A 20,027-nucleotide genomic window follows, 5' to 3' on the forward strand; every position below is an offset into this window, starting at 1 on the left:
ATTTGGGCATGATTCTCCCCTGTTCATGCTCTCTGCCACCGCCAGCAAAGGGTGCATTGATTGCAGATTTTGTCAGTGCCAGGCAGATAATCTGAAATGTGTGATCTCTGCCCTGCGGTGGAGGTGGTGGTGCTGGGGAGGGTAAAGGAGCTATTCCTGAAGCAGATGCCTTCAGCCAGAGAGTTGTGTTTGAACCAGTTGTCAGCACTCCCAGGAGACTGTGCTACTTGAGTTTCCCTTGAGAGGTTTTAGACACAACTCACAGAATGGGGATGATGGATTGGCATGAGTCAAACTAAAATCTACATAGGACAACTCTTAGATGGGACCTTGCTGTTTGGGCCTTGGTGGAGGCAGCCTTTGGCCACAGACAGTACATTATGTCTCCTACAGCCTGACATGAGGAGGAAGCCATCCTGCAGAGTCACTCTTGTGAGAGTGCTCAGGTAAGGCTGTGGGCTTACATGCCCCGAGACCTCTTGTTGGTGAGAAAACACCCCAGCTGGTACCTCCTCACCTCAGCTGCCCAGTGGTCACACTGGTTTTTGGGAAGCTGATCTGTTATCAATACATTGATTTAAAATTACACACAGGAAGTTCGTCAGTCCCTGTTTGCCCTCAGGCAGAGCCACTCACACTTCAGGAAGGTGAGCATCTGTGTTTTTCATGTAAAAAGGAAGCTGCAGAGAAAACTATTTTTCTGCCAGAATCTCCCCTCGCTGCTGATCCCAGACCACAAGAGATGGTTACAGAAAGATTCAACAGCGTGCCAGGCAGGCTGCAGAAAAGAGCATGCAGTTCAATGCCTGAAGCAGCCCCACTACTTTCTGGGGAACCAGTGGTGCTCATCAGTGGTGCAGCTCTCCACCGGCTTCTCACTGTAACATGACAATGAAGAAAAATTGAAATCCAAAGCTGTCAGGAGCCTATGCACTCTGCCACTGTCCAAACAGCTCAGGCAGTCAGACCTTTACTGGTATGGGCTTCGTTCCACCCAGGAGAACGGGCATGCAGTCCCCAGCTCACCTGGGCATCGCCAGCTGGTTTTGCTGGAGATATCTGAGTCAGCCCAGTTCCCAGTGGAGGCTTCCTCCTGCTCTCTTTCTGGCAGCTCTCCAGCTGATCATTATTTCCCTTCACTACCACAAATCCACTCTCCTGGCCTGACCCATCTTCCCTCTGCCCAGGCTCCTTCCAGGAGAATTATAAATAAGCACAACTTCAACCTGAGTTTTGGAAATTCTGGGGCCAGAGCTCTTGTTGGAAATATAGTGGCCTCAATGTACCTATCTCCTCCAGAGGTACTCAAAGCTAGATGTGGACACTCATGTTTTAATTCAAAATAACTTTTATGGCCTGTTTTACTGTCACACCTTTCTCTGCTTGTACGTATAGCCCAGGGTGGCAGGTGAATCCATCAGAGGGTTTCCAGGCTTAAGAGAGAAGGCAAGGAGCTGCCTTACAGGGCAATGCATGTCTCAGCGCCACTGAACTTCCCTGCCTTGGGTCTGTAAGCTGGTGAGGACTGAAGAGATGGAGTGCTGCAAGTCTTACCCCCGTGAGGGAGGACTCTGAGCTCATCTGCTAGGAGCCTGGGTCTCTCAGCCCTCATTTACGTTCTCCAGCAGTCTCTGTTCAGATACCACTTGCATATACACTATTTCATCTCCATGTTTTGACCCCGTATGACTTTAAGGAAACTTGGATGCCTGAAGTCCAAGTGTCAAGAGAAGTGTAGAATGCAAAAAACCAAGGGTATTTGGCCTATCTGACTTAATCCAAAAGCCACTGTCTTGTCATGACTCAAATCTAGCCCATGGTGCAAAACTAGCCCACAACACTCGGCTCCTCTAAGTGAGTTGGAGAATGAAACCTCTATGGTTAACTTGTGCAGAAGTAGTTTCCTTGTTGGATGCTGTATAAGGTCGATGAGCTGCCCTTGCAAGTTACTATTGCCTCTTCATTTTCAGGTGGCGTCGGCTGCTGCTGGAGCTCTCAACTCAAGAATCCAGTGATTTTTGTCTTTGTGTGAACCTGTATGTACATGCACACACACACATGCACACACATATCCTTTCCCCTCTTGTCCAGTGACACACCACAGCTACATTTTTAACAAACCACTTGTTCAAGTCAAAATATCTTAAACAATTCTTTGCACAAATCCAGAAGTTGCAAAAGAAATGTGCAAAGAAGAGAAAACATTTGCAACCGTGCCTGCTGAAAGGATGCTTTAAAACACACACACCACACCCCCCAAGGCTTGCTGCTCCCTATCTTTGGGGTGTTTTGGCAGCACAATTCCATGTTGCCTCTATGCTTAAATATACTCACATCCTTAAGGCACAGTCGCATCCTTGTCTTTCCTCTGTAACTTGATCCATTTTAGAAAAAAACATGGTAAAAGACTGTTTCGACTTACCATGAGTATTTATAACACAATTCTCTAGCAAACCAGAGTCAGAATTAAGTAACAGAGCAGAACTAAGTAACATGAGATGGTACATACAAGAAATTAACAGAAAAAACCCTATTGGGAGGAAATTATAGAAACACCAACCGCATTTACCAAGGTGTGTTTCATCTGAGCTGCTCTAATCATTTTAGAAAAGCTGAGGCTGGGGCTACCTGGGGACATGATACAGGTGTGCGGGTGCTGTGCAGCACTGAAGCGCTGGAGAGGCACAGGTTACCAGCAGAGCTGTTCCTGCCAGGATCACCCATCTCCCCGCTGCTCCCAAGGAAATGAATCCGCACTTCATGCGGACGGGTTTTGCTGGCAAAGCCGTCTCAGTCATGAGTTGCACCCCTGATCAAAAGTGAGTATCAGGGAACGCTCCTCTGTGTGAGGCAGGAGGGGATGAAACACAAAGTCAAAGTGTGACTCACCCAAATTCAGACAGCGAGGCAGAGACATGAGCAGAGCTGGAACAGAGTACCTTCTTCCCTCATTTCTCAGTGCGGCTGCAGACAGACAGCATTGCCACTGAACTGTGTATTCCAATGTATAATTACTTGCTTATTAGCTGGCTAGCTCATCATGCCAAGAAAGTTAGCGGGAATGCGGAGCAAAGACATTTCTCCTCTCCCTGTCTTTCAGACCAGAGAAGAAATGACAGATCATACAACCTGCTGGGAACCTCCACCTCCTCCACCCTTTATAGGCTGGCAGAGGTTGAAGTTTGATTGATTTCTTAGTTACATCTACTCCTCAGAAGAAAGAGAAAAAGAGCTAATCATGCTAGCCTGATACTAGAGCCAGGGACTCTGATGGTTGTGGCTATTACCGCTCCCAGAGTGACGTGCTGGGCACATGTGCCTGATGGGTGACCTCGCACTGAGCCGTGAAGATGTTGGGAGCAACCAGCTCTACCACACACTGTTGCACAGTACCTCACAGAGTGGGAGGAATATAACATAGAGTGTCAACCTGACGTAAAGCCAAACACAAGGCCACCGGAGCCAAGATAGGGCTTGGCTTACCTATTGTATAGGCAGCACGTCTTTTAAAGCTTGAAAATGTAGTCCCCTCTGTTGTAACCTCCCTCTAGGGGCTCACCAGGCACTGCAGTATTTTCATGCACATCCCCTCATGTCTCGAGCGTTGCACACTCACCCCATGGGTTTCCAAAGAAGTTTCTCTGTGCAGCTCCCCAGGTGGCTGCACGCTGGTGAAGGGGGAAGCGATTCTCCTTGCTAAACTACCCCTGCATCCAAACTTCCCCAGGAAAATCAGATAAGGGTTTTGAGTAACAGCAGCAGACTTCTCTACTAGCAAAGTCAAGCAGGAAAATTAGTGGAAAATAGCATAATTTTTATATGGACCAAATCATTCATAGATTATGGAGATAGAAGGAAACACTGCTGGTCTGACCTCCTGTTCTAATCAGAGCGCATTGTGAGGAACAACTTCTAGTCCTGATTTCTGAGAAGCCAATAATAAACCATTCATTTGTATTTCACACAGAGCAGTGCCATATTCCATCAGCATGCACAAACCGGTATTCTGAAGAAGAATACGCATTTGGGATCAGATTTACAGCTGTTCAGTAGCCTTCAGATTTGCAGGTAAAGCACAATATCTGACTTGCTGGAAGGTTTCATGGCATGTGACGCTGGCACTGAGGAATAAATACCTCTGATTTTCCCTCTCTGATTTCTCCTGGCCTCTGGCATCTGAGGGAGACTGAGGGACACAGGAGTCAGCTCTCCGCCCAGCTTCAGGAGGGATTGGGGGAACCAGCAAGATCCAGGAGAGAGGGAGAAGCAGGTGAGAAGCCAGGGCAGGACTGACTCAGGAATTAATGGGGGCTGGCAGAGAAAGGAAAGGGTGGGAAATGCCCTGGGGGAGGGATGAAAGAGGGACAATGGGGCAGTCTGAAGCACGGGAAGAGAAGCAAGGAATGGAAAGATGGTGTGAGCAAGCGGACAACCGAAACTTGGGGAAAGTCAGGATGTAAGCTGGCGCTGCCGTGGCATCAATGGAGAAGGGACTGATGGCCCCAGGTCAGGCTGAAATGGGGTCCTGGGCCATGGGCAGTGTTGGGGGAAGGCCCGGGCCAGGGGAGATGGGCAGGGTCCTCAGGACCCTAGCAGCTCTGCCCCTTCTTTCTGCTCAGTCAGCCCTTATTTTTCTCCATCCCACCTTTTGGCACCCCTTCCCTTGCTTCACACCCTGCCAGACTTCCTTTATGGTCCTGCCCTTGCAGGGAGCCGGAGTGGTTGGAGGGGCCGATAGGAAGGTGAGGGGGGAAGGGGGTGAAATGTGCCTCCCTCTGCCTGAGGAGCCCGTCCAGCTGCCCTGGGCACACCTGGTCTAGGGGATAACATGGAGTTTGACCACCTTAGCTGACAAGGCTGAGCTCATCCCTGCTCCAAACATCCCATGTGTGGTGTCTCGTGTTAAATACCCTTCTTCATTCACCATGCCTGGAGAAAGTACCTCTGAGACCCTAAAAACAGCAGACATTTTGATGGAAGATGCCTGAGAAAGAATATTTTACAGGAACCAAGAGATGCCTGTGTCTCTGGAAAATGAGCATTGGCCAATCAAGAAATTACCAATAGATATTTCTCATATTAGCACTTTTTTTTTTCCTTGCTTGTCTTGGTGGAGAATCACATTTCATTTTCAAAGCGCAGTTCTACATTTATCATCCCTGATTTACTAAATTGCCTCTTGCAGAAGCAGTGTCTAACCTACCTTTATTTAAGACTTTGCAGGATAATGTGTTTGTGTTGGACTCAGAAAGGGTCACAAAAAAGTGGCAGATGCTGTAAACATATTGAAATGGAGGTAATGTAAATAATTTTAGATTCAAAATATTCCTCCTTAAGTAACTAAACACTTTCAGAAAATATTGTATTGTTAGTGAGACTTAAATCTAAAATCTTGAAGCGAGAGGAATTTTATTGTCTTTCTACTTTATTTTTTTCTTAACAGGGATCAAAATCAACCTTTCAATAAGCCTCTCTTTGTAGTCAAAATAGAAGGAGGTGAAGATACCTCTATAAACAGAGTTGGCTCAAGGCTTATCAGCAGGGTAGGCAAAATTTAATTTTGCAGCCCAAGGATTTTCTCTTCACCCTTGGGCAGGGAAAATTCAGCTGTGTGGCAGCAGCAGAGTGGGTCCCTCCCAGGATATGTTTCTCCTTTTCTACCCCCTTGATACTGCACAGCTCAGGGGGAAAGGCTGGACAGTCGGCTTGTGCCTGCTGCAGTGTGCTGGTTTTGGCTGGGATAGAGTTAATTTTCTTCACAGAAGCTGGTGCAGGGCTGTGTTTTGGATTTGTGCTGGAAACAGTGCTGATAACACCGGGATGTTTTCGTTACTGCTGAGCAGTGCTCACACAGAGCCAAGGGCTTTGCTGCCTCTCACCCCACCCCACCAGTGGGATGGCTGGGGGTGCACAAGGAGTTGGGAGGGGACACAGCTGGGACAGCTGACCCCAACTAACCAAAGGGATATTTCATACCATATGGCCTCATGCTCAGCATATAAACTAGAGGGAAGGAGGAGGAAGGGAGGGATGTTTGGAGTGATGGCATTTGTCTTCCCAAGTAACCGTTATGTGTGATGCCCTGCTTTCCTGGGGATGGCTGAACACCTGCCTGCCCATGGGAAGTGGTGAATGAATTCCTGGTTTTGCTTTGCTTGCATGTGTGGCTTTTGCTTTATCTATTAAACTGTCTTTATCTCAACCCACGAGTTTTCTCACTTCTACCCTTCCGATTCTCTCCCCCGTCCTGCAGTGAGGGGAGTGAGCGAGCAGCTGCATGGTGCTCAGCTGCCGGCTGGGATTAAACCATGACAGTCTTTTTTGACAGTCAACATGGGGCATGAAGGGTTTGAAATAATGACAGATTTGATTGGAATGTGCTAGATCAAATTTATAGCTGTTATTGCTGTTTAGGTATTAATTGACCGGCTCCTGTGCTTGCCATGGAGCTTGCTTGCCTTACCATGTATTAGCATCTAGTGCTCATTAGTGGCTGTTTTTTGATTTCGCTGCTTGCTGTAGTGCTGTACTGCCTATCACCTTACAGTGCTGTGCCTGGGAACATTTTGATAACAGGAATGGCGATGTGCCTGGGCTTGCAGACAGCCAGGGCATCGCTGCTGTTTCTGTGCTGCAGCAGGTACACCTTGAAGCATCAGTGGTTGTGCATAAGGTCACGCTGGAGCACCCCAAAGCATGTGGCTATGGATGAGCCCACAACAGAGCAGGTTCACTTCTGAAGAGACTGTGCCTGTGGGCAAGGCCACGCTGGAGCAGGTATATCTCTGAAGGCATTTTGACTCATGGAGAAGGCCATGCTGGAACAGGTGCACCTCGAAGCGACTGTGGCTGTGGCTAAGTCTATGCTGCAGCAGGTGTACCCCTGGAGAGACTGTGGCTCATAGATAAGGCTCCACTTGGAGCAGGTACACCCCTAAGGGACTGCAGTCTGTGGGTAAGTCCAGGCTGGAGCAGTGGCAAGGGGAGGAGTTTGTTGCAATGTTAAATCCGATGGTCTCGTCCAGCACATGCAGCTATGGCCATCCCCAGCTCTTTCAGCCCAGGAGAATGGGGCTGCTGGTTGCCCCTGGCAGGCTCCCACCTTTGGCAGCCAACGGCTTTGCCTATGCCTGAAACCAGTCCTGTCTGTAATGAGATAGAGAAACTCGCACCTGCAAAGCCAAGCCTGCAATTATTATCTTATAGCTGCAAATGTAGCCTCCCACTTAAATGAAAGGATGCAGATAATTGGGTTATCTTGTATAAAACAAATTCTTCTGCCCTATAAACTGTAGCCAGTAGACGTGATGCAATCTCACTGTGCCAGGCTGGAAAGAGGGGTGTTGGGAATGGAGGTGGCTTACCCCCAGCAGGAGAGGACTTCTCCTGTGCCCTTAGCGCACACACACGATCAGGGGATCGTGACATTCACCCATATGCCCCCTCCCCATTTCAGGTCCATGGGAATACAATCAAGCCGATGATTTCCAGTGAAATCAATAAGAAAGGTAGAGGGCATCAACAAAATCATTAATAATTTCTCTCAATTATAATCTAGTTTCTTCAAACACAGCTGTTGCTGGAGCCTCCAGCCAGAATTAATGATATGGAAAATCTGAAGGACAATAAACAGTGTATTTGTGAGCTAAAGGGATGTGAACAAACAGTAAACAAAAAGGAAAATGTCAAAGGGGTTAAATTTTTAATAAACTACTGCTCCAATATCATTTGATAAGCTCTCCTTCAGATGTTTCACAAATATTTTCCCTTGCTTTCAGACTCAGCCTGGTCTTTTTCAAGCCAAACACATTTCACAAGACAAAATTGTAGAGGAACTGTAATGGGCCTTTAAAAGAGAAATAGATTGTAACCTTATTCTTACGCTTTAAAAGCAATAACATGAATGCAAGATTACACATTCCTCATAGCTGGGATTCCTCATTCCTTGTAGGTACACAGCCCGTCCTGTGTTCAGCACGGAGCTCATTGGTGTTCAGTGGTTTCTGCTGTTTATAAAGTGAATCAAGCAGGTACATTCTGCAGTTGTTAACACTAAGGGTAATAATATACACACACACATGCATCCACCCACATAAGCACAGAGAGGTTAATACCAATCTAAAAATATTTTGTATGGCAGAAAGAACACAAAAACATTGTCAGCAGAGTTGTTGGAAGACGTTAATGGGAGGTTCGCAGTCTTGGGCACATGAGCGTAGGTTTTAATCTGTGTTGATCTGTCCAGCCTGGGCAAAGACTGCGTTTACCCCTTCTAAAGTGCTTTATCAAGTGCTTTGGGATGAAAAAGACCACAATCCTTAAATCCTTAAATCTTAAATAAAGTAGCCAGCAATGCAGACGAAAAGGGCACATTTATGAAGCCAAGGAAGGAAAGGCTAAGTTTTCTTAGCCCTGATTTCATGTCACAGCTGCATTTTTGTGACTTTTGGACTTGCCAAGAGTGACTCAAAATGCAGAATTTCGATTCCCCCAAGACGCAGAGACAATCAATCACTGATGAAGGGCAAATGCTGAGTTCCCAGTATCTAGCCTTCTCCAAGAAAGCCTGTCGGCTGTGTAATGCAAACTAATCTGTTCCAAGCATCAGCTTTTTTGTTTCTTTCCCTGGTTCACATATATACACACATCCAGTGGGAGACAGAGAGAGACAAGGGGGGGCGGGAGGGGAAAGGCAACATCCACACATATCAATGACTGTTTGACAAAAATAGCTAATACATGGAGCTGGAGTTGGAGAAAGGTGGGACTGCTCTGCAATTGTCTTGGTGAACTGCAGCCAAGATCAGTCCAGAAATAAAACACTGCATGGAAGACAAAAACCAGGGCATGTTTTTCACTGGCTAGGGGGGAAAAATAGCTATAGATTGTGGCTGGGAGAAGCAGATGGCAATGAATTATGAGAACAGGGCACTGCTGCCGTTGCAGCCGCTGCTGCAACTGCCACAGCTCAGCTCTCTTCCATCTGACAGAAGGGCCTCTGGGCAGCCAGAGATGAGTCAGACTCATGTGTGTTGTACAGGCATCTCTGGAGAACCCCAGTTTTTCCCTTCATTTGTGTCACACTGCTTCAGGGTTTGAAATGAGTTGCACAGCCCCTATGTCCTGCGAGCATCCTTTCCCCTCTCACTATATCTTTCCCGGTATCTGAGCTGCAGCCAGCCCAGATCAGCACAGCGTGGCTGGATGGCATCATGCAGGAGCGATCCCTACAGTCTCCAAGCAAGGGTGCCATTAGCATCCTCCGAGTGTTGCACCAAAAGTCCTGAGCTAATGCCAAGCTGAGGAGGAGCAGCAACTGAGGGTGCTCACACTGAAGCCGCCTTGCTTGCACTCCTTAGGAAGACCTGCAGGCTCCACCTGCCAACCCAAGGATGTGCAGCTGCTGCTTTGCCAAGCTTCGGGTTTTGGCAAACCCACTTAAACATCCAGGTTACCCATTAGCACTGCTGAATGGTCCCCATTGGCTCTGGGAGACACCTCAGCTCTTGACCAACACTGGCCCCAACCCCAACAGACAAAGGAAGCAGAAGGACAGCATTTTGAACTGGAGACTGGCCAAAACATATCCAGCGTATCCCACTGCACAAAAAACTGCTGACTGCTTGCAAAAGAGAAACTATGCCAGCAACGGCACCCTGGATTGCTCTTTTTACACAAGACTTAGCTGTTGGTTTGAAGCTGATGAGCAGTTTCCTATCCTCTAAAGACTATTCTAAGCTCCACAGAGAGCAGTTGTTGAACAAGCTCTGTTAACACAGAAGATCAGCAGCAAATCCATTTCACCTTCCTAGCTAATGACTTCCCCTCCTGGAAAAGAGATTCCTGAGGAAGGAAACAAGCAGTTCTGTCTCCGCCACCACGCCTGACCTGAGCCTGCCCACAGCAGGCTGCTCCCCTTGACACGTGGGAGGGGAAGGGGCACCTCTCTGGTGAACTGCTCTGCCCTCAAATACAGGGCTGCAGGCTCAGGGCTGTGCTAGAGGGGAGATTAGCTGGGTGAGGAATTATTGCTCTCTGTGCGTTGATACCTTCTGGGAAAAAATTAGGGATACTTAGCTGCTGTCATACAAACATTTTATGCAAATCTTATCTTTGTCTTCTGCATACTGGTACATAATTTGCATCTGATTATCAACTTTGGGTCTATTGTGTTATTCCAAACAGAATTCCTGCTGCTGAAAGATGTTGGATTGACAGCCCTGGTGAATAAAGTCATCTCTCTAACAAGGGGGAAGGAGAAGGACAGCTTCCCACATAGGGCTCCACCATTATTCCCCAGCCAGGGCCAGCAATGAGGATGCCAGCCCTTGGCCTCTTCTGAGCCCGCCAGCTGATGCAGAGCAGGCTTGTGAATGTGGAATCCCTGTGACCTTTCTACAAAGGCAACCCAAAATCCTTCAAAAAGGAACAGCTATTCTGTTGGGTCAGGTTCACATTTGTGCTACACACAAAGGGTTCCAGTACCTAGCTGGTTCTGAAGTCACACCCAAGGATCAGGAGAAAGTTTACACGGTGGGATCTTCACACCCAAAATCAGAGCCTCTACCCTGTTGACCGAGAGGAGAGGAGGATTTTGCACTCTCTGGCAAATGCACAAATATTGCCAGCTGGGTATAGCCTTGTCTCCAGCAGCAGCAACACGCTGAGTCCTTTTCCTGACTGTAGTGGGGTGTCTTGCTTTGTGTCACAAGGCAAAAAATTTGCCTGGGGCTAAAGCGTCTCATGTCCACTGGTGTCAATGGCTTGACTTCAGTTTACCCCGGCTGAGAATTTGGCTCAGTTACACCAATTAGCAGAAACTTTTTGGGAAGCCCCATGTAGAAAATGATAACCAGAGATCATGGTCTTTTAGGTCTGCAACATGTGGATCTTATCAATTACTTCCTCTGTCTCTGGAAAGATACTTTTCTTTTGTCTCGAGTAAGGGGCACAGGACCCTCCCTAGTGCTGGGGAAGCACTGGCAACTATTCACAGTAGCTACAGGATGAGTTGGGGACTGAGCTACCGACCTACCCTGCAACACATGGCTGCCTCAGTCAAGTCAAAGAATGAGGACAAATGAATGTTAACCCTGATCCTTAGGCTTCGGCAGTCGCAGCACTGAGAGATATGAGTCTGTCCACTTGACTTTGGGATGGATGACTGTTCTAGCTGTGTTTGTCCTGTCGATAAAGTATTCAGCCCCAGTAACAGCTGCTTCTGTAAGAGTGCCAGATTAAGACAAATAATGCAGACTTAGTGCTCTTTACATGGATTGCATGGGCTGACCCTGCTGCAATATGCACACCCACAAATCTTCTCAGCTCATTACCTCATTGAACACGGCTGCTCCTCTGTGAGGACAGGAGCCGGGTGATACCTCGGCAGAATTTGAACATGACATGCTAAGTCAGAGCTAGAAATAGCTGACTGAGAGCTCTGGGTCTGGCCTGGCAGGGAGGTGCACCCTGTCAGAAAAATGCAGCCTCAAGAAGGACATGGGGCAGCCCTGCTGGACAGGACCCTTGGCTTTGCAGAGGAAGGGGCATAGCTTTCCTATCATTAAGACATCCTTCATTATTTCTGCACTTGTTCTTTGCTAACACACTCAGTATTTCGCTTCTCTCCTCTGCACAGCCAGTTCTGGGTTAAGAAGGCAAGAGTATGCATTGTGTAAATAAAGTTTGTTGTTTTCCTTTGAAGTATGTCGGAAAGCTTTGAAAACCCAACTGTAGCTGTTCCCAATAATCTCAACTTTCTGCTCTATTTCTCTGGTTAACCTTGCTGACTCAAAACAACAAAAAGCATAGCCTGAAGGAAATAGTGCTCACTGCTTTCTTAACTTTCCAATGGCATTTTACTGGAGATATTTTCTTTTTGTTAAGATCTTTGAAGCATATTCCTCTCTTTCTGTGTGGATTCCAATTGAGACTGAATGGCTCTCACCAGCCTACTTCCCCAGGCATGGGGTGGGAAGCATGACTGCCTTCCCCAGGTCATAACAAGAAGGAAGAGTCAGCAAGTGGGCTGATGAGATGTCAGCAGTAAACAAGTCAGCACAGAGATGTGTTTCATTTTCTTCCCAGAGGATGGTGGGAGTGACACCTTCCGTCACACGTGTCCCAATTAGAGAGCCAAGATGTGATCTATCAGGTCACCACTCTGCCAGTCTAGTAAGACTCCACAAGTGTCTCTTTCATATTGCTTTGCATTCGGCTCAAGAGGTCACTCTTGACTCAAGTAAACTTTCTTCCCCCACCCATGCTTGCTTCCCCTGCCCCTAGATGCATGTACAAACTAACTTCCAGAAGGAAGCGATGGGAACTTCACATCAAGGCAGGATCCTGCCAAGCTTTGCTAAGATACCTGCCTGGCTGAAGAGGCTGAAATCTGCCAACAAGATCACTTGAGGGAAAGCAGACACCCTTCCTTATTCCCCTCCTGCTACAGCACTCCCAGACAAGAGTCCATCTCCTTTCTTGTCGGGGCCCAAAGGACTGCGGTTTGCTTGCCAGCCTCAGACACTTTTCTCAGGAGGGTTTTCCACATGCTGGTCAGTGGCTTGTGGGACAACCATCCCATGCCTGCAAGGCATAGATATTGCTTCTGCTGAGGTACAAATCCTGAACTTGAAGAATGTGATGGAGAAGGGCATTTGTCACGCTATGAAGTGTGTACCACACCACCACGCCATATAGCAGGCTGAAAATAGGAAAGACACACAGCTGGGAGATGTTGCTGCCAAGACTTTGTTGAAAGCCATGGATAGAGCAACAGGGCTCATCCCAACCAAGTGAGCAGAATTTAATATCACTACCCCCTGCCTCTGTCTCACCTCTAAGGAAATCTCTATTTTTTCAGGGGAAGATGAAGAAAAAACCCATGTTCTTCCTCCATAAACCCTAGCCCTTCCATCATAGGCATGATGAATAAAGGGAGGGAGAAAGAACCGTATAAACAGGCCCCTTGAACATAATTGAAGAACCAGGCTAATTTGGCTTGTCTTTATGACAGGCCAGAGCCGGGCACTAGACTTACCCACAACAGATAAAGATGAGTAACTACATAATGAGGTTAAAATATTCATTAAGCTAATTGCATGTTAATTAAGTAAAGGATGCTATTAGGGATCCATTGAGCTCCATCTGTGTGTGCAAACAGGAGTGAGAATAATCACACCAGAAAGCAGGAGAAGAGACAGCGACAGTGCTGGGGCTCCTGGCACACGGGAACCAGGGGTGGAAGGGACAACCAGTGGGGGCGGCTCCGGGTCCTGGGGGAGCTGGCAGCTGTGAAAAGGCGGGTGGTCTCGTCAGAAGAGGGGGAGCTGGTAATGAGAAACTCTAGGTGCTGTTGCCAGCAATCAGATTGTGAATGGGCATATAATTTCCCCGCACTCTGCTTCCATTTCCAGATATGTAAAACAGGAACTATAGCTGTCTCCCAAGTGAGAAAATTCATGAGAAAACTCAGGCAAGGGTCTAGCCAAACTTACCTTCACTATTGTATCTGTTGATTTTATCAGAATTGCTTGCAAGGGCAGAGATCCATCACCCCAGAAAATGCCGTAGGACTCAAGCCAATAGGCCGTAAGGAACTGGAAAGGTCCATTTTTGAAAATGGCCTACAAGAAGGCTAAAAATAAGGAGGCAGAAATTACTCTTTCATTTAAACTTCCTCTGTCAGCACCATGGAGGACAGTTTCTAATAAATACTTCTTCAAGAAAAGGAGAAAAAATTCCATCTGACATAATTATGGCCAATGCTCCATAAGGCAGAATAGGGAAAATGCCTACATATTTCATGTTAAAATTCATTAATAATGGAAGGCAAGGATTAAATTATGTAACTGCCACCTTTAAGTTAAATAATATTTTCAGCAGAAGAAAAGGGAGATGGGACAACTCCATAACCAACACGTTTATTTCAGCACATGAATAATTCAGGCAAATAATACAACAGCTTTTTAAAGGGGAGAAGATTCAGTGAGGAGGTTGGGTTAGAAAGGACTTGCACTGCATTTGGAGATTTGAAGGACTGGAAGAATAATTCATATTCAATCATTCATTTGATTAATTTGTCCTTTCTTTCAGGCCATTAATGGCCAGATTGTTCTTTTCGCAAATGCACTTATAGTTTGAAGTTACTGAAATAAATCTGGTCCATGGTTCCCCTTGAGTGGCCAGTTTCTGGCAAGAAGTCACTGCACAAAATGGAAACATGTTTGGATGGGGAGGTCATCTCCCAGTGGGTTTCTGATCTCGCACTGGCTCCTCAAGTATTTTTTGCCATGAATCTAAATTTAATGTGTCCTCATTCTCCTGCAATAATTGTTTAAAATTTCTGCTTTCCCAGGTAGACCTGCCAGCTGACCCCGCTCATCCTGTGCTGGCACGAAGCAGAGGGTAAAACTGGAGTGAACATGAATGAAGCAGATTCATATGAAAAATTTCAGACCATTATTCATGAAAAATTAGTTTATTGTGTTAGCTTGTCCCCAGTGAAGCTGGCATTGATCCAAACTACCCTTCTGATGAGTGGGAAGGAGAAGAACTGCCTAAGTCATTCATATTTCTGCCAAGAAACCGGACAGATGACGCATTATCCAGGGGCTGATTATTGTCATGGGCAAAACACAAAAACCCCTGTAGATTCTGCTAAGTGCCCAAACACATGTGCTCTTCTCCACAGCCCCAGAACCTCCCAGACACACTCCAGCTCATGAAAGACGCCCAGGAGAACTGGCACAGCCCTTCCTGCAGGCTCCCAGATAAAACCAGCTGCAAAAGTTAACCAGATTTCTCTGAGTGGCTGGAGCTGCTGGCAAGAGCTTGGTGCAGGTCTTGGGATGCTGATCCCTGCATAACAGCAGAGCTCTGGCGCCCAGAAACCATGCCTGTGACTGACTCAGCAGGAAGCCTTAATCCTGATAATTTTACGGCTCTTAGAGTCCTACGCCTAATGATTTTTGTCTGGAGTGCCTGCCCATTTCCAGGTAGATAAATGTCTGTGTAGTGAAAACAGAAGCCCTGTTTGGCACTGAGGTGCCTGCCAAGCTAGGGATCTCAGTGGGAAGCCTCAGGGCTCGGTTCAGTCTCCATCCCACATCTAGAGAAGACTGTTTTGCAGCAAAAGGGACAGAGAGCAAAGGATAGACAAATGCACATTGCCTCTGCTCTGTCTGTAGTGGGAACAAACAAACAAACACCTGTCTCCAAGGATGCTAATTAATTCTGCACCATATTCTCTTCTTTCAAAGAAAAATTAGAAATAATAAAAACTTCTGAAAATATTTGCTGTAGGTTTGAGATGCAAGTGAAATCCAGGGAGTTCATATGTGCATGCAAAAGGGAGAAGGAGCAAGAACGGATGAGAGCGAGGGTACAGGTGAGCAGGAAAGACTGTTATTTTATCTGAACTGCTTTATGGGCTAGATGACCTAATAAGTCTTTTCCATCTCTAATTTCTCTGCTTCACCTATCCCTAGTTTATCATTAAGGAATCACTTATGCAAATTCAATTAAGTATTTAACATTTTCCTTCCTGTAGCTCCCTGCTTCACTGATTCTTCATCCCATTTCAAATCTCATCTGACGACATCTCTTACCTCTCTGGCTCCCATTTCTTTCCCCTTAGACTATTAAGACTATTAACTGAGTAACTGTGTGATGTAATCCACTGAAAAATTTGGGGTTTTCACTTTCTCACAAAGGAGAGGCAAAATAAGGCTGTAGCATACTGCATTAGCAAAGCCAAGCTTGCCGCTGCTGGGTGCGCAATCGTATGCTGCAAGAACTTAGCACGCTGGCCTGGCAGCTCTGGTGACCCCAGTCCAATGCTGCATTAAGTCAAGAATGAAAATGAGGTTTTTCCTTTCCATTGTTGGTGTTCACTTCCTAGGTACGACATATGGGGCTGGGTTTAGCAGAGTGCATTTGTGAACTTAGGATGGGAAGCAGCAGGCTGTGGCGTGAGCCAGTGGGGGAGGAGAGCCGTGCATGAGGAGTTCAGGGCTGGAACAGCAAAAGGTGAAAGGGTTGCAGGATGTACAGCAGTGATGTGTAAGTGCCGCACAGTCGCAGCCCAGAGTTATAGCTCTTTTGGGTTTTAGGAAGGAAATTTTAACTGTTTAGTAGCTTGGGTTTTATCATCCTGTTCTTTCTGCCATTAGTCTTCTGGGATTTTGCGCTCTCTGGCATATGCTACCCTCCCTTCCCACGTGCATGCTAATGCAATTGTATGTAAACTTGCTCAAGTTGAAAAGCAATGTTCTAGAAAGGCTCAGGAGCAAGTCCCAGCTAAGTGCATAATTATATAGTACTTGGAGTAATTTTCCTTCTCTGAAAATGCACATTGGCTCTGATTTTCCTATCTGCAGATTGTAAGCTCATAATTAGCAGTAAATTACTCACACAAGTGACAAATTTTGTGCTTTCAAGTAAACAGACGAAATACCCACAGTTTACAAATTGCCTCGTGGTGCCACAGACACCTGGCTTTTCCCGCTCCCATCTATCCCACTTGCGAGAGGGGTAGGTGGATCAGAAAACGTCTCTTGAAAGAGCATGGATCATGACATCAATTACTGAGTTACCACAAAAAGCTGTAAAAGGCAACTGCTGAGCTAAGGCAGGCCAGTCCCTGAGGATGGCGTGGCTTGGCTGGGTGTGAGCAGGAGAGTGTGTGGCAGAGGCATCCCGGGAGGAGAGGGTCCCCCTGCAGCCGTGACTCCAGCCTGCCTACCCAGAGCATCTGAGGACATCAATAAACCCTTGACATAAAAACTGTAGGAGATATATCCGCCCCTCTGAAGCAAGGGGATGCAATACACAATAACACATGGTTTGGGAAGCTGTGGCAGAGCACTGGGGGAAGGTGAACTTGCTGAGCTATTGTGGAGCAAAGGCCAGGGTAAGCACCAAGGGTGGAACAAGCTTCTTAAAATCCAGGCTGGTCTTGGACAGTGCTGTATGATGAAACAATACTGATACAGTTTGTTAATCATAGTTAAACACATATTTAAATTGCACTGATAGCCAGATGTATTGCTGGGGGATAGCCCAGACAGAGTGGGTGGACTTCAGGGCAAATGAGCCTATGATTTTCCAGTTTTAAGAACCATCAGCTGAGGAATGGCTCCTGGAAGAAGCCCCAGAGATACGTGCAGCTGGATGGAAAATCATCTATCCTGACTGGGCATCTGTCTGAGGCTCAGAGAATGGCAACAGGCCCATTCATCTGGCTAATGAGCAATATGTTTTCAGGGATCTGACGTGACGGTCATCAGTATCTCTACCACATAGCAAGAAGGTGTTTCAGAAAAAATTACCACAGCAATTATCAGAGAGGTAGAGATGACAACAGAAAAGAAATGATATCTGGGGTCAAAAGGTAGCTGTTCAGCAATGCATAAATACAAAAGAGGGATTATTGGAACGTGCAGTTAGGAGCAGAGGAACAGAAGGAAAATGTGAGGAGAAGAGGCTGGGTGGGGGAGGTTGGGTGCGTCTGGAGCAGCTTCCAAGAACCAGTGTGTGCAGTGGCAGGGTAAGCCCTGTTCTCCAAGCTGGGACACTGTCATGGATGCTGCTGTGACAATGTAGGCATGAGCAAAAGAAAAATCATATCCTAGTTTCAGCTTCATTGGAAATTTGGGGGGGAAACCACATAATCTACTCAGCAAGCAGAAAAGAAAAAAAGAGGAAAGGAAAGGCATTAAAAATGGAACTGGAAAAAAAAGAGAGAAAAAAAGGGAGAGATTACATGAAAAAAAATTTGAAACCAGAGCTTGCAGTTGGCCTGGTATCATAATCCTTTCATTATTACATATTAATATGTAAGGGATATTTGCAGGGAAAAGATAGGACAAAACAATTAATCTAGAGCATCCATCCAAATAGAGGCAATTCTTTCGTATGTGGAGTATCATGTGAATACATTAGAAACAGGGCTGATCACAGAAGCATTCAGTCCCATTTTTAAAGGTGGACTGAAATTTTCTAAAGTGTGTGTATATATATATATATGTCCTTGAATAATAGTACTTTGCAGTTTTGTAGCAACTTCCTTCTGAAGGACTCAAAGGACTTTACAAAAATGAATGAATGAAGTTTCTCCAGCCTACTGTGAGGAAGATAACTACTCTTACCTTATTATACAAAGGGGAGGAGGGGAAACAGCCACACAGAATAGTTAAGCAATTTGACAGAAGTCGCACAGTACATCTGATGGTCTCAATGAATTTAAGATTGAAGTTGTGAAGTTGCTACAGAAAGTACACAGCCCGGCTGATATCAGCTCTAAGGAGAATGAGGGGGTGGCAGATGTTGCAGCAGCCCTCTGAAATAGGTGTTTGGGAAAGCAGAGCAGGGAGTGTTGGTTACCTGTGATGAAAACAAGGCTGGAATGACAAAATATCTGAAAGTCGCAGATATAACAGGGACTCTGGAAGGGCGTTTGCAAAACCACTTCAATCTATTAGCACTCTTTGAGCACGTCAGCAAATATGGGACAAATGAAAATTGTCTGCCTGTTTTCACATGGATTTTCAAAACATTCTCGACAGGACCCAAACAAGAGGGTAGGCAATCAGGTACTCTATTAATGAGAACATCATGCCGCGGCAAGCAGACAAGCTGGCTAAGCGTCTGAAAAAATAAATACGTAATTTAGCATCAAGTTTGCTATTTCTAACACAGCAAAATATTAATAGCAGCGTGCATCTAGAAAGATCTCTGTTGGTTTGTAGATTAAAGGACAGTGTGGTAAAAATAAATAAGGTGGCAATATTTGCAAATGGTACATATTCTTTGTCAAACCTAGAGAAAGATGTGAGGAATCAACCACGGAACAGTGTAAAGTTTCTTGGTAAAGAATGCACCTTGGAAGGATTCATTTGAAGTGTCCGTATGTGTTCCCAGGTTCAAAATGAGTAAGATTTTTTGTCCTCCGAGGCTGTAGTCAACATCCCTGTAGCACCGTGCTCCTCTGCGGTCAAACAGTGCTCTCCATTTCTTCGGGCTTGCATATGTAAGAGGGTGGAGTTTCTTACTAAAACTTGCGTGAGATCAGTATGTAAGTGCACTATGTCCAGAACATTGTGTTCAGTTTTGTATTCAAAGAAAATTATAGCAGAAATCAAAGGGGTCCAGAAATAGTCAACACAATTGTTTCAAGGCATAGCATGACTTCCATGTAGGAAGCAAATTAAATGGCAGGTGTATTTATTTTAGAAATCATATAAATAAAATAGTCATTCAAAATAGTTAGAATAAATTATGTAGAAAAGCAAATTCAATGTTCCTATTTACCTTGTCTTTCACACTCCAGCACCAAAGGCACATCTCATTAAACTGAGCGATAGGGAAAGTACTCCATCAAAGGGAATACTTTTCCTCAGGCATCCTCATTCACCTGTGGAAATCTCTGCTGCAAGATATCTCTGAGGTGCAGGGTGTGGAAGGATTCAAATAAGGAGGAGATACTTGTGGATATTGAAATTTTCCAGATTTACAATAGGAGAAGTTAAAATACAAATGATGAACATAAAAGCTTCACACTATAGTGCGTAAGCCAACCACTAATGAGGGTGCTAGGGAAGATGCTTCCCCAAGCAACAGTTACCCTTAACTGTCCAGCGTTAGATCCTGTGAGCCTTCCTTTGTAGCTTCTGGTACTCGCCAGTATCAAAGACAAAATACCAAACAAATGGCTAATCGGCCAGATCAGACATGGCATTTCCCGTGTTCTTGAACCTTCTTCTCCTCTGTTTCTTTCAATCCTCAAGGCCACCCTTCCTGTCATCTAAAGTGCATGGTGGTACTGCTGAATCATTTAACATTTCTATCAGTGTTTTTTTGGCTCTTTTAAGCAATTGAACTCATGGTGCCCAGTGTCAGGCTCACTGCCAAGTTTGACTTGACCTGGTCACAATTTTGCAAGCACTGTCAATGCCAGAGCGACAGCTGAAATGGAAATTTTAATGATGTTAATGAATAAAAGCTTAAGCTGCGCTTCCTGCACCTGG

The sequence above is a fragment of the Grus americana genome, chromosome 3, assembly GCF_028858705.1.
Source record: "Grus americana isolate bGruAme1 chromosome 3, bGruAme1.mat, whole genome shotgun sequence".
Lineage (NCBI taxonomy): Eukaryota > Metazoa > Chordata > Aves > Gruiformes > Gruidae > Grus > Grus americana.